Raw genomic sequence first — 12,192 nt, 5'->3', positions numbered from 1 at the left:
CAGTATCATGATTACTGACAACAAAGCCCTATCTTGTGAAACTACCAAAATGATCAGAAAGATAAAACATGACAATAGGGCATTACAGTTATTTTTATTTATTAAAAAAGTCATTTTAAACATTCAGTAGACTAAAAGTATACTAAGTCATAGAGCCCTCAAACGTTCACAAAAAATAATGACTCTATTAGGCATTAACTGTCAGGCACTGATCTATGTACTTGATGGGAATTAACTCACTTCTCACAAAAATGCTGAAGTAGGTACTAATATTATCCCACTTTAGAGATGAAGAAGCAGGCACAGAGAAGTCTCTCAAAGTTACATGGCTTGCAAGAAGTGAAGATTCAAGTCCATATACATGACCACATTTAATCCTAAACAACCATATTAACAGAGGCAGGTCAAAAAAAACTTAGCCCCATTTTGAATCTGAGGGAAAACGAAATTCTGAGGAGAAGAGACGGACTTCCCCCCAAAACACACTGCCCATCAGCAACACGGGCAAGAAGAGAACCCAGGGCATCCAACTCTAGCGTCGGGGCTGGGTTTTAATTTGCTTGTTTTTGTTTTACATTCTGGTAATTAACATGTAACTCACTGAGGAGAGTGTATCCTGCCTTTAATCTCTGAGAAGACGCTTCAGGGTCCTCCCAGGGGCTGTGGCGACTCTAAGAACATCTAGCCCAGTGCGCACTGAGGTATCATCATGCTGTCATTTCACCAGTTTCCCTTCCTCTGTGTGCAATTACGTTTTTCACTTACTGGTTAACAAACACAGAGGAGCTTATAAAAATCAGAAATAGATGACTTTATTATTTATCCTTCTTTCATCTTCATTTTTATAGACCAGTAGTCTCCCTGGCCACTTAAATGAGTTATAACCTAATAAACGCAGGCACTTATTCAGCAAGCAGCCTAAATGAAATCAAAACCACCATTATTTTTGCACATTAAGGAGTTAAAAGTTTGTACTTCCCATTCATCTCCATTTGGGTTGCATGCCCTTCTGTTCCACTTCCGGAGATGGAGGGGGAGGGGGGGGAACAATAGCTGCCTTTAGCGCCAAGCACAGCACCCACGTGACAGGCACCAGCTCTTAGGTATTGAATTGGATTGCCAAAAACAGGAAGCTGAGTTGTAAGACCCCTTTCTCAGTTAGAAATTTCTATGACTTGAAATGTGCTGATTTGAATTGTTTCCCGTCAACTCTGTAAAATTAGAACCAAGAAGTGTAACTTGTTTTGGAAGTTATAAGGAGAAATTCCAGGTCAACCGAAAAAAGAATGTCACAGTCAACAGAGTGGCCACACAGAGGTCCCGGCTGCCGTGGGGGGACTGAGAAGCATCGGCTCATGATCAGAGAAGCCAAAGAAGGGTAAAGTCTCAATTACCGTCCTATAACAGAGAGACTCGTTCCATGAACCCTGCGATAGTTCACTACACCCATCCTCGGTGAAAATTCGAATTCCCATGGCAGAGCACTGTATGAGTTAAATGATGCTTTACAATTCATTTTCTCATCTGACCCACACAATGAGCAGAAGGCAGTTGGAGTGGGGGTGTAGGGCAGACATCATTTATTATTGCCACTGTACAGACTAGGAATGTGAACCACTCAAGCTAAATCACACAATCAGTAAATGCTGGATCTTTGCAACAACCAAGACATGGGCTTTTCAGCCATCATACTTATTCATCAAGGACAAGGGCAAGGATGGGCCCCAAAAACTTGAAGCATGAAAATGAAACCAAAGGAGATGAGCTAAAAGCAAAATATAGTAAGAACCCTATTACTCTTATAAACCACTCTACCTTCACCTAAAAAGTACTCTACATTTTTAGTAGACAACTCTAGGTTCTGTTTACTTGTGTCAACTAAAGGGACAGTTGTCCAAACCCTACTTCACTATGCTCTGCTGATACAACATATGTTTGTATGTGGTTCCTATTTTAAGGGGAGTTGGTGGCAACGTAACAGACACAAAGAGCACTGTCCCATTTCTACACCCAAAGCATAAATAATTGTTCAAAGACTAGGCTGAGAGGTTGTATTTCTTTCTTTCTTTCTTTTTTTTTTTAAAGTCAGCGAAATGTACAGACTCTATTCTGACAACAGGTCCAAGAGAACCTCACACTTGGGTCTGACAACAGTAGTTTAAAAGAAATGGGTCAGGCACTGAAGACTGCTGAACCTTGCAAAATTTTTTTTTTAAAGATTTATTTATTTATTTATTTGAGAGAGAGAGAGAGAGAGAGAAACAGCATGAGAGGGGAGAGGGTCAGAGGGAGAAGCAGGCTCCCCACTGAGCCGGGAGCCCGATGCAGGGCTCGATCTCAGGACTCCGGGATCATGACCTGAGCCGAAGGCAGTCGCTTAACCAACTGAGCCACCCAGGTGCCCTCCTTGCAAGACTTTTTAAGGGAAGACATGAAAGTGTCAAATTTCACAAACCTGTCTCTAAGCAGAGGGAGTTGCAGGTTACCAAAGGCTGAACTGCGTTAACTCCTGTGAAATGCTGGGAACCTGAGCCTCTACAATGCCCACCCTGCCACTCGGCCACACAGTGAATGACTGAAGTTCAAGGTTCTAGAGACCTCATGGGTCTATAAGCCAAATGTTGTTCATCACAAAAACTTCCTTTTACTCTTAAGGAAGGAGAAACCACCTGAGTCAAAAATCACATCAACATGAAGCTGTTAAAGGGTAAGTTTTTAAATATCTGAGAACAACAGAATAACCTACCCATGTGCCATCAATAAGTCAGATTCAATTATACTGCCTTTTAACAATCAGGTTTGTACACCACGTTCGTTCACATGACTATTAGCCTTTCCCCAACATTTAGTTACAAATCTACTGGACCAGAAGCTCCTCCAGACTAAAACTAATTCTGCCTTACACCCTTACCTATCTCCTGCACTTAGCACAGTGCATTGCACAGAGTAGACATTTCCTAAATAGTCACTGAATAAATGGATGATTTCCTACAGATAGAAAAGGCAGGATAGGGGGAAGAGAGAAATATGGGGTTGACAGAACGGAGAAAATCATCAAGCCAAGAGGACTGCTGGAATTCCAGCAGGAGAAAGTACAAGAGGCAAAGGATGAGTCAGCAGGCATGGAAGGAGCATGCGGGTGATGGTTACCCTGTCCATGTAGGGGGAATCCTCAAGTGGGTGTGTTTCAAAATACCAGTGTGTGGACGAACCTCCGTGATATCCTTGGAACACAAGTGGTGGAAGACGGTGACAGGGGCAAGTGTATATAATTAAAGAGCTCTTCTGGGAATTCTGCAAAATGCTCCTCGAGATGACAACTACTCTTAATACTCTTGGCCTTTTTTTTTTTTAACCTTGAATATAGCTATGTGATCATTCTGCAAGACAGAAACAGTTGTGAATATTGTTGGGCGCTGGTAAAGAGCAAACCTCATCAAATACCACAAGCACGTGTTCACGAATAAATCATTTAAGGTGGACAGACGCAGGTCGTTATAGGCAGACAGGTGAGTGCAGCATGCTCGGAGTATGCGCAAGGCTGGTGGGTGGCCATGCAGGTAGCTTGCACCGGAAGAGCTGACAAGCCCTTTCTCTGTCTGACACTTCCAAATCTGGGCATCAACTTAGTAACAGGCCAATGTTTCTGAAAAACGGAGGCCAAGATTAAAACTAGAACTAAATGAAGGCTAAACATTAAAAGCCTTTCCAAAGAGGGTCATATGGACACACTCCAAACTCAGGTGAGAGCACAGAGATGGCAAGTAGAGCTGTTGCTCCCAAGCTGGCCATCAGCTATAATCCCCTTAACGTCCAAGAATGAGCCCGTCTGACCTGTGGAAAGACCCAAAGATCCTTGTGTAGCATCACCTTCACACAGGTGAAGTTCACGGAGGGGACATGGCTGTTACAACATCAGCACAGGCTGACTCTCATTCTGGAAATGTCTTCTTTAAAGGATCTGCAATGTCCTAAAAACGAAGGAAAGAATTCTGAGAGTCTCTGCATCCAAGCATGCTGATTCTAGTGCTGAAAGACAGTTGGCTTTGGGAGGCCTGGCTCCCATATCTAAAATATTTTCCCTTTTCATTATCTTACGTATGCAAAAAGCATTTATCTGTCCATTACTTTATCCTCCCCTAGTCAAAAATTATCTGTTGGGCACCTATTCCCTGCCAGGCACCAGGGAGACCGAAACAAACAAGGCATTATTTGCTGCTCCCAAGAGAAGTATTGTCTCCCCTGCACTGCTCAGCCGTGTTCTGCCCCGTGCCCTGGTGCCTCCTGGGACTTCCACTGCACGAGGGGTCTGGTGGCCATCACATACACAACACTCGCCGGTCACTGCTGTCTCTTCCAGGGGGACCTACATCTTCAGCTTCTGTCTACATCATCAAAGGCTTTGAGCTTTTCTAAAACCTTGACATTAGTGAGCAAGGAACAGGATTTTGGTGAAACAGAGCCAGAGAAGAGGAGCTTCGATTACCCTTGGAGAGCTCAGAAGGCCTGTGGCATCTCAGGAGGAGTGAGGATGTCTTCCAAATACATGTCGGAGGAATAAAATCACTTCAACACAAATTGAATGAGGACAGTATGAATAAGCTTTTACTGCTTGCCAGGGTAAACTTTCAAGAAATTTGTAAAAAAAAAAAAAAAAAGTCTGTATCATAACATGGGGCGCCTGGGTGGCTCAGTTGGTTAAGCATCCGACTCTTGATTTCGGCTCAGGTCATGATCTCAGGAGCCCCATGTCGAGCTCTACGCTCAGTGAAGAGTCTGCTTAAGACTCTCCCTCTGCCCGCCTCCCTCTCTCAAATAAATAATTAAAAAAAAAAAAAAGTAAGTTGTTTGTCCACTAGAATATAAGCTCCGTTACACAACCTTTAATGTGTTTTAGTCTGTGCTGTATAGATCCCTAATACCTGGAGTGGCACTTGAGAGCGAGTTCTCAGGGAATATCAGTTGGTGAATACATGTGTGGGCAGATGATAATGTCTTGACCAAAACAGGAAACCAAGGGAAAAAGGGAGATCAGATGAGGGTTTGGAGGAAAATCTGCTCATTGAGGCTTTTAAGCTTGAAGTACCTGGTTGGGCAGATTCCAGTAGGCATGTGTGGAACTGAGGAAAGGAGGTTGGTGCAGGTGATATAGTTTGGGAAATTCGTACCATATAGGAGGTGTTTGAAGCCATAGGAACCCCCAGAAAAGCAATCAACTGAGTAAGGTAAGAGCTGGCTATTGTATAGTAAAATAAGTAAATAAATAATAGCATCTACCTCACAGGGGTGTGTGTACTAAAGGAAAGAGCTCATGTGAAATACCTGACCTGTCTAGCTCTTTGAGGCTTAGCCAAATTACACAGCAGGTGCTCAATAAATAGTGACTGCCAAAATGCAAACACCTTTCAAGACTGATAAAGACCATTTTTAGTGCCATTTTGTCCTCACAGCATTTGGGCACAGCATGGATGCAAGAATTGTATGTTTACACGAGGCTGTGTTTTTCTTTCGGAGGACTCTTACTCCAGTCTTATCAAAGATTAAGAGATTCTCCAGCGTTATCTACAGCATAAAATAATGCTGTCTTCCTTTTTATTATCTAGTGGGGGAAAGTAAATAGGCAGGAACACAATTACCAGAAATGGGGTATGAAAGGCTACCACTCGTTCCTACAAGGTCCATGGACATGAATGTTTACCGTGGTCCAAGCGCTGTAGCTACAGATTTAAACCTAAATCCACGAGGAGAAAAACTTGCTGCCACAGACTAAAAAAGTAGTGACAAATGTGGCATTTGAGCTAAACTCAAAGGATGAGTTAAATGTAAAGGTCCAATTTCAAGAAAGAAAAAAAAAAAAATCACGGGTTGGCTTAGGTGGTTTGCTTTTAAGTTCGTCACTAACTATAGCTTAACTAAAAATAAGCATCCCAAGTCAATGATGGGAAAACAAACGTCACTATGAGTGCCCCATTTAGAAGAGTTAGTCAAGGAGGTAGAAGTCCAACACCAATCAACCACTAAAGCAACTGGGTTAAGTGCCTGCTGTAAGTGCTGCTGGGTCTTTCGGGAGAAGGACCCTGTGGTTTCACTGGTCAGGGCAGAGGAGGAAGTGAGCAGAATTCTTCCCCAGCTACAACTAGAGTGTCTCTGCTTTTATCTTTTTTTTTTTTCCTATATTAGAATTCTACTGAAAATTTTGTTTGAAGAAAGCACTCATTGTTAAGAACAAACATTCTGAAAGCTACTGACGTGGTAAAAACTAATTCTGGGGATAAAAATCAACAAAAGCTTTAAAATTCTGGTTTTTATATCCATTTTCACAATTGGCTCACGAGTATCTTAAGGGTGATCACCGTGGGGGTTGGCTGGTGCGGTGATTAGGAGGTGCAAAGGTTTCATAATTCTGTAATGTCTGAATTCTGCTTAATAAAAATGAATATTTTTCTCACCAAAAAATGTTTGAGATACTTTACTTCAGCCTACTTGTCTTCCCTATTTTTCAAAGAAAACAAATTATAACTAAATTTAATTGCTTCCCTGGGCAAAGATGAAATCGTACGGAGGCTTCATACATTGCTGTGTTTATGCTAAGAAATAAGAGAAAATGTTCCATGTTTCATTAATAGTAAAAACCTAATGATATAGAACCATTCTCTAGGGGAATGGTACGCATGGGAATAATATTTTTTTCCAAACAACTTCCATAACATTCCTGTTCCTGTACAGATGCAAATGAAGTGTTTCCAATTTTAATTACAAAATGGTGTTTAAATGAAGAAATGAGAACAAGCAGAGACAATGAACAACGGTCTTAGGGAGTTAGAGGCAATTTCTCTTCTAATGCTGGCCCTTCTCCCAGTTCCTGAAAAGGAGGATGGTATGTTCATGTTGAGCACTAGGGAGCACTATTTCAACAATCTCAGTCTAACTTAGTGTAGAAAGTTTTGTCTTCAGACCAGAGAAGCCCACAAACAGCAGGCACTGAGACTCTGGCTCACAGGGAATATTTCAGACTCTCCTTTTAGGCTGTTAAATATGCAAGCAGGGTGCCCTCCATCCACGAAGATGAACGCCAAGCCCTCTACTACCAGGACGAAGGCCCTACGAGATCCCAGGAGGAAAAGCGGAGTCTGGACATACTTCCACACTCTCTAACCCTCCCTGGGACCCGTGACATACATGTGAGAGGCAGCTGGTCGGGGTTAAAAGTACAGTCTGGCTGCACAGTCCCGCCCAGCTAACTGGCCCACAGAGCAACCGAACCCTGACCTTGGCCTCACCATCCCCATTCTCTAAGCAAATGTGTTAACTGGCTGCAGATTCCTGAACTGTGCCTCAGATGCATTCCCAAACTAACACACACACACACACACACACACACACACACACACACACAAGTGATAGGACATAATTTTCTCTAGTGAGGAAAAACAGTTTTATTTATTAACAGCTAACCACTCATCAACAAAGTCGACTACACTCAATAGTAAACAAGAACCCATAACTTGGGATTCTTCTGTGTTAGAGGGTTACAGAAGCCTCCCTGAAATCTCTGGAAAACATTTTCCTGAGAAGATTCTGCTGATGCATCAGCTTTGGCTCCCAAGCTCTCATTTGCATGAACTGCAGACCATTCATGCTAGAACAGGACGATTCTTCCTTTAGCCAGGCCTTCAGCACTCGCTGTGCGTATTCCTCAGTCACCCAAACTCCACCACCTCAGCGCTCTGTGTGTCTAACTCAGAACTGCTTAGGGCGGGAAGGACGTCAGAGATGACCTAGCACAACACCATCATTTCAACAAAGCGGGTCCAGAAACAGCAAGTGACAAAAAAGTATTGGTGGCAGCCTAGGAGCAGCAAACAAGGCCCTCCCTCCTAATCCTGTGTTTGTATCAGGGGATGAAGAACTCTCGGGGGCCCCCAGTGCTCAGATGTGCCTCAGACACCACAGAGCAGGAGGCGGCTGGGGGGCAACTCCCCAGAACAGCTACGGTTTATCTGTTTCATATATTAGGGTTAAAAATAAGATTTTATTTGAAAGAAAGGTTTTCAGTGTAAACACACAAACATCTTGAAAACCACCACATGGCAGAACTAACTTCAAATAAAAGGAAAGTTAAAAGAGAGACAGAACTAAAAACATAGGGTCTTACTTTAATGAATGTGTCCTTTCTTAAAAGGAACGAGGAAAGAAAACAGTACTAAAACCAAATGTTACAGCTTGGAGTTCTCTCCTTTATTTTTGCCTGCCCAGGAAAATAAAACAAACAAAAAAAGACAAAGAAGAAAAACAAAAGGAAGATAATATATTTTAGAGTCTAGGTCCTTGGCAAAGTCTTAAATCCATATTGCATTGACTGGACAATTTCAAGAAATAAAGTCACAGAGGGCATTAACCTAATTTAAATTCCTAAGATAAATCTTTACTTAAAAAAAAAAAAGAATGGAAAAAAAATGCTTCATAAATTGCCGTTGTGGATGCGGGGGGGGGTGGGAAGCAAGGCTCCCAATTTCACATTTTGCTTTCCTGTCTGTTGAGCACCTTTAATGCTTTCAATTTCTCCATTCCTAAAAAATCAAGTCCTTCTTATAGGTGTTCATAAGCCTGTGAACTATATCTCTTTAAGGTCAGTAGGCGGGAGGGAAACTGATTTGTCACCATGTGGTAGGCTAGAGCTGGATACAATTTGCAGAAGGAGGGGAAAGCCCTGGGGATACTGGGAATCCAGCAAGTCACCAAGAACTATGTTCACTGTGGTTTGGCATTCCACAAAGAATCTTTTCTTTGACTTTTTAATTTTTGTCATTCTAGACTCATACTGGATCCAGACAATTTAAAAATCTTGCTTCAGACAACCTTCTTAACTTTTTACAGTTAATATAATAGCTTCCAATGATAATGAACCAAACAACCTCTTTGCATTTTATAGACCATTTAAAGCCAGCAAACTAATCATTTAGTAATGCAATAGTTCTTTACAGGAAGTGTCCTCACGCTAAATACAGTTCTTTGGGGACTTTGTTAATATGCTCAGTCAAGTCAGCTCTGCTTAAGCCAAGTATCCTCTCAGTGCCATCCTCTGAAAGGATCAAATGTCTCTCTCCAAACAGACAACCCCTCTTACTTCCTCCCTCCCACTCACTCCTAAATTTCCACAAGCAACATTAGCATACAATGCAAATGAGAGACACAGCCATTTCTAGGCACAGGGAGCTCAACACATTTTTAAGGAGCTCCAAGAGAATGTAGCAAAGTACTGATTTTCCTTATGCTCCACGGATATATGAATATTAACACAAGTTGTTTTATAAACTTGGAACACTGCAGGAGGCCATCTTGGTTAGGTTCCAAGCAGACTTACTTAAGTGACCTAATTTTTGTGTTCTACTTTTGAAGATCTCCAGGACAGAAATTCCACAATCTCCACTGGTAGCCTGACTTGTAGTTTAATTTCCTTCAGAGTCAAAGGGGACAGTTTCTCTCAACTTTTTAAAAAAAAGTTAAACAAGAGCTTAAATCTTGTGAAAGATGTTATTTGAACCCCGAAACTGGTAAATGCAACCACACAAGTGAACCACCAAGAAAGAGGCTACAGGCCACGACACAGGCTGACATGTCGCCGGCTTAGTAAAGACAGTCACACTGCTCTGTCCTACCCTGGCGAGTCTGCGTGCATCATGGACGTCCACATTCACAACTCAGAGTCACAGATTTAAGAAATGACTCTACAGTGTGGAACTGTTGAATCGCTGTATTCTACACATGAAACTAACAGAGCACTGTATGTTAACTAACCGGAATTAAAGTAAAAACTTAAAAGAAAAAAAAAAAAAAGAAACGACTCTACAGCTCCTGGAAGGAAAGAAGCTCATGTGCAACAAAGAAGTATTTCCTAGTCACTGGGGAAAATCTTTCCCAGGCCTTCCACACTTTCCAAATGAGAAGAAATTGTGTTTTTTGGTTTCCTTTTCCTTCTCTGTTTTTCTAAGAGTCCCCTAAGCAGTATCATACTCAGGTTTTCTACATTTTTTTTTAAAGATGAACTTTCCACTGTACTACACTCCATGAAACAAGTCTTCTGGAGATTTTACCCTTGGCCTCCTGGAATTTTTCAATGAAATTCAAAAGAGATGTTTACCTGACCCCAAATGTTATCCTAATGAAGACTCTGTTTTTAATTCCTTGAACTCTTCTCTTTCTCTTTTCTTGTCATGCCCTCTGGGAAAGAAAGACACATACAGATGTTGGCCTGACCTCAACTGGCAAACACCAAGATAATAGAGTTCTAATAGTTTCTCAAGAAACTTGGACAACATCACATAGGTTAATTATGCCCCCTTCTCTGGTATGGTCCTCCACACTTCACCTTTTTAGAAGATCAATGGAAAGACAGAAAATACCAGCATACTATCTTTGTGACAAAAACAAGATGCCAATCACTGGAAGAATAAAAGGAATATTATGGGTTTCTCAAAAGCAATGAGAGAGCAGAAAATAAAACAAAACAAAAAACTATGACCTAAGTGGTAGGAGGAAGGAGGAGTTAGAACCATTTTCTGCCAGTTAAAGAGTCCAAATGAGGCTGATTGCAGGCTCTCTCTAGCGGACGGCATCTGAGGAATATAGGAATTGGGCACCTACAATCAGGGTTTAGTTGATAATTTCCTTTTCTTACAAGAAGGAAGGTTCCCGGCATGGAGGCTTGGCAAGTCCATTTCCAACGGTCACAATTGCCCCTGTTTAGGAATGGCTTTGGCTGTCACACGTACATACAGAGCCACGTCATATGCATCTCAGGGTCTTCCTCCTCCTCCTTTCCAGGTACTTTCCTCTACCAAGAAATCAAGGGGTGAGATCAATGGCTTCACTTTACTGCCAATTTTCTCTGAGAAATGTCTTCCAGAAATCATTTAGGTACAAGGCTTCTGAAACCATTCCTAAACCTGCTCCTAACTACCTGTCCTGGAATAAGACAACACTACCACATGATCCATCAACCACACACATGAGCCCTGGGGGCTCAGAGACACCAAGTCCAGCTCTCTGCTGCCTAGAAGCTACAATCCAGTAGCAGGAAGAATGCTGACTCACAAAGAGCTTTGTTTCAAGCAGGTCCTTCTGAAAAAGTAGAGTTGGTGTAATAGTGAAGATGAACTCAAACCCAGTACAAAAGTGTAGTTTATTTCCTCTACCTTTTTGAACCTGACTCTGCAAAAGAGATGAAAACTGCCCTCAAGCAAAGGAAAAGGGCCTTCACATGGCCTATACAGTGCCCCGAGTTCAGTGATTTGGTATTTGTTACAGTCTGGCCATTTCCCTGCACTCAGGGTCAAACAGGTGAAATTATCTGGAGCCATGGTTGGAATCTTCTCAGATTTCAGGACCAAGCCAAGTGTACAGATGAATCTACACAAATGCCCACAGTAAGGGAGTAGTTCACACTTGTTGACTGGCTGGATTGATTTGTAGGAGCTGAAAAATTGCTCTTTGGCATTTCATTTAATAAAAAATTTCATTTAGGGCGCCTGGGTGGCTCAGTCGGTTAAGCGGCTGCCTTTGGCTCAGGTCATGATCCCAGGGTCCTGGGATCGAGTCCCGCATCAGGATCCCTGCTCAGCTGGAAGCCTGCTTCTCCCTCTCCCACTCCCCCTGCTTGTGTTCCTGCTCTCGCTGTGTCTCTCTCTGTCAAATAAATAAATAAAATCTTAAAAAAATTTTTTTCATTTATATTTCATTTGTGTTCCAGTGTGGTCTATCTAATCAAGGACTTTAATGGAGATCTCTAGGTAAAGGAACAAAACACACAAATCACTGGAGTCTCTTCATCAGAAGCAAGATGTTTTGAGGATGGTGATGGCCAAGGAATTAATATGATTAGCAATAATAGGAAATAAGTGAGCAAATAAGGATTTTCAACCTTTTTGTTTATTTCATCCAGCTCAACTCAGACTGGCTACTGCTTTACCCCTGGGCCACTCTGCATAAACAGGAGCCCCCAAATTAGAAACAAGGGAACTTCTTTTGTTCCCATTCCATTCAAAGTTTCAGTGACTAAGTTTAATATCAATGGTTTGTTTGTTTGTTTGCTTTTTTAAAGGACTGATAGTTCTAAAAATGGTTTTTCTTCTAGATGCTAAATGAAGGAGCTTTAGTCTTAGTTCATGTGTAAACCATCTGGCCTAAATGATG

General features: G+C 41.9%; 1 protein-coding gene across 9 annotated transcripts in view; it reads right to left on the bottom strand.

The window, feature by feature from the left end:
- The window catches only part of LHFPL2 (LHFPL tetraspan subfamily member 2), a 153,930-nt gene that overhangs the window by 82,359 nt on the left and 59,379 nt on the right, over positions 1 to 12,192 (bottom strand). For 3 of the 9 annotated variants that reach the window (XM_081826683.1, XM_081826686.1, XM_081826685.1), the window contains exon 3: positions 3,835 to 3,971. The exons of the other annotated variants lie outside the window; for them this stretch is intronic. The gene's annotated coding sequence lies outside the window, so the exon portion shown is untranslated. The remainder of the gene's footprint in view (positions 1 to 3,834; positions 3,972 to 12,192) is intronic. 9 annotated transcript variants of the gene reach the window in all.

Source organism: Leptonychotes weddellii, chromosome 7, assembly GCF_054177405.1.
Source record: "Leptonychotes weddellii isolate Sample4059 chromosome 7, ASM5417740v2, whole genome shotgun sequence".
Lineage (NCBI taxonomy): Eukaryota > Metazoa > Chordata > Mammalia > Carnivora > Phocidae > Leptonychotes > Leptonychotes weddellii.
Note: the sequence above shows the minus strand (reverse complement) of the source record. Positions and strands in the feature narration are given on the sequence as shown.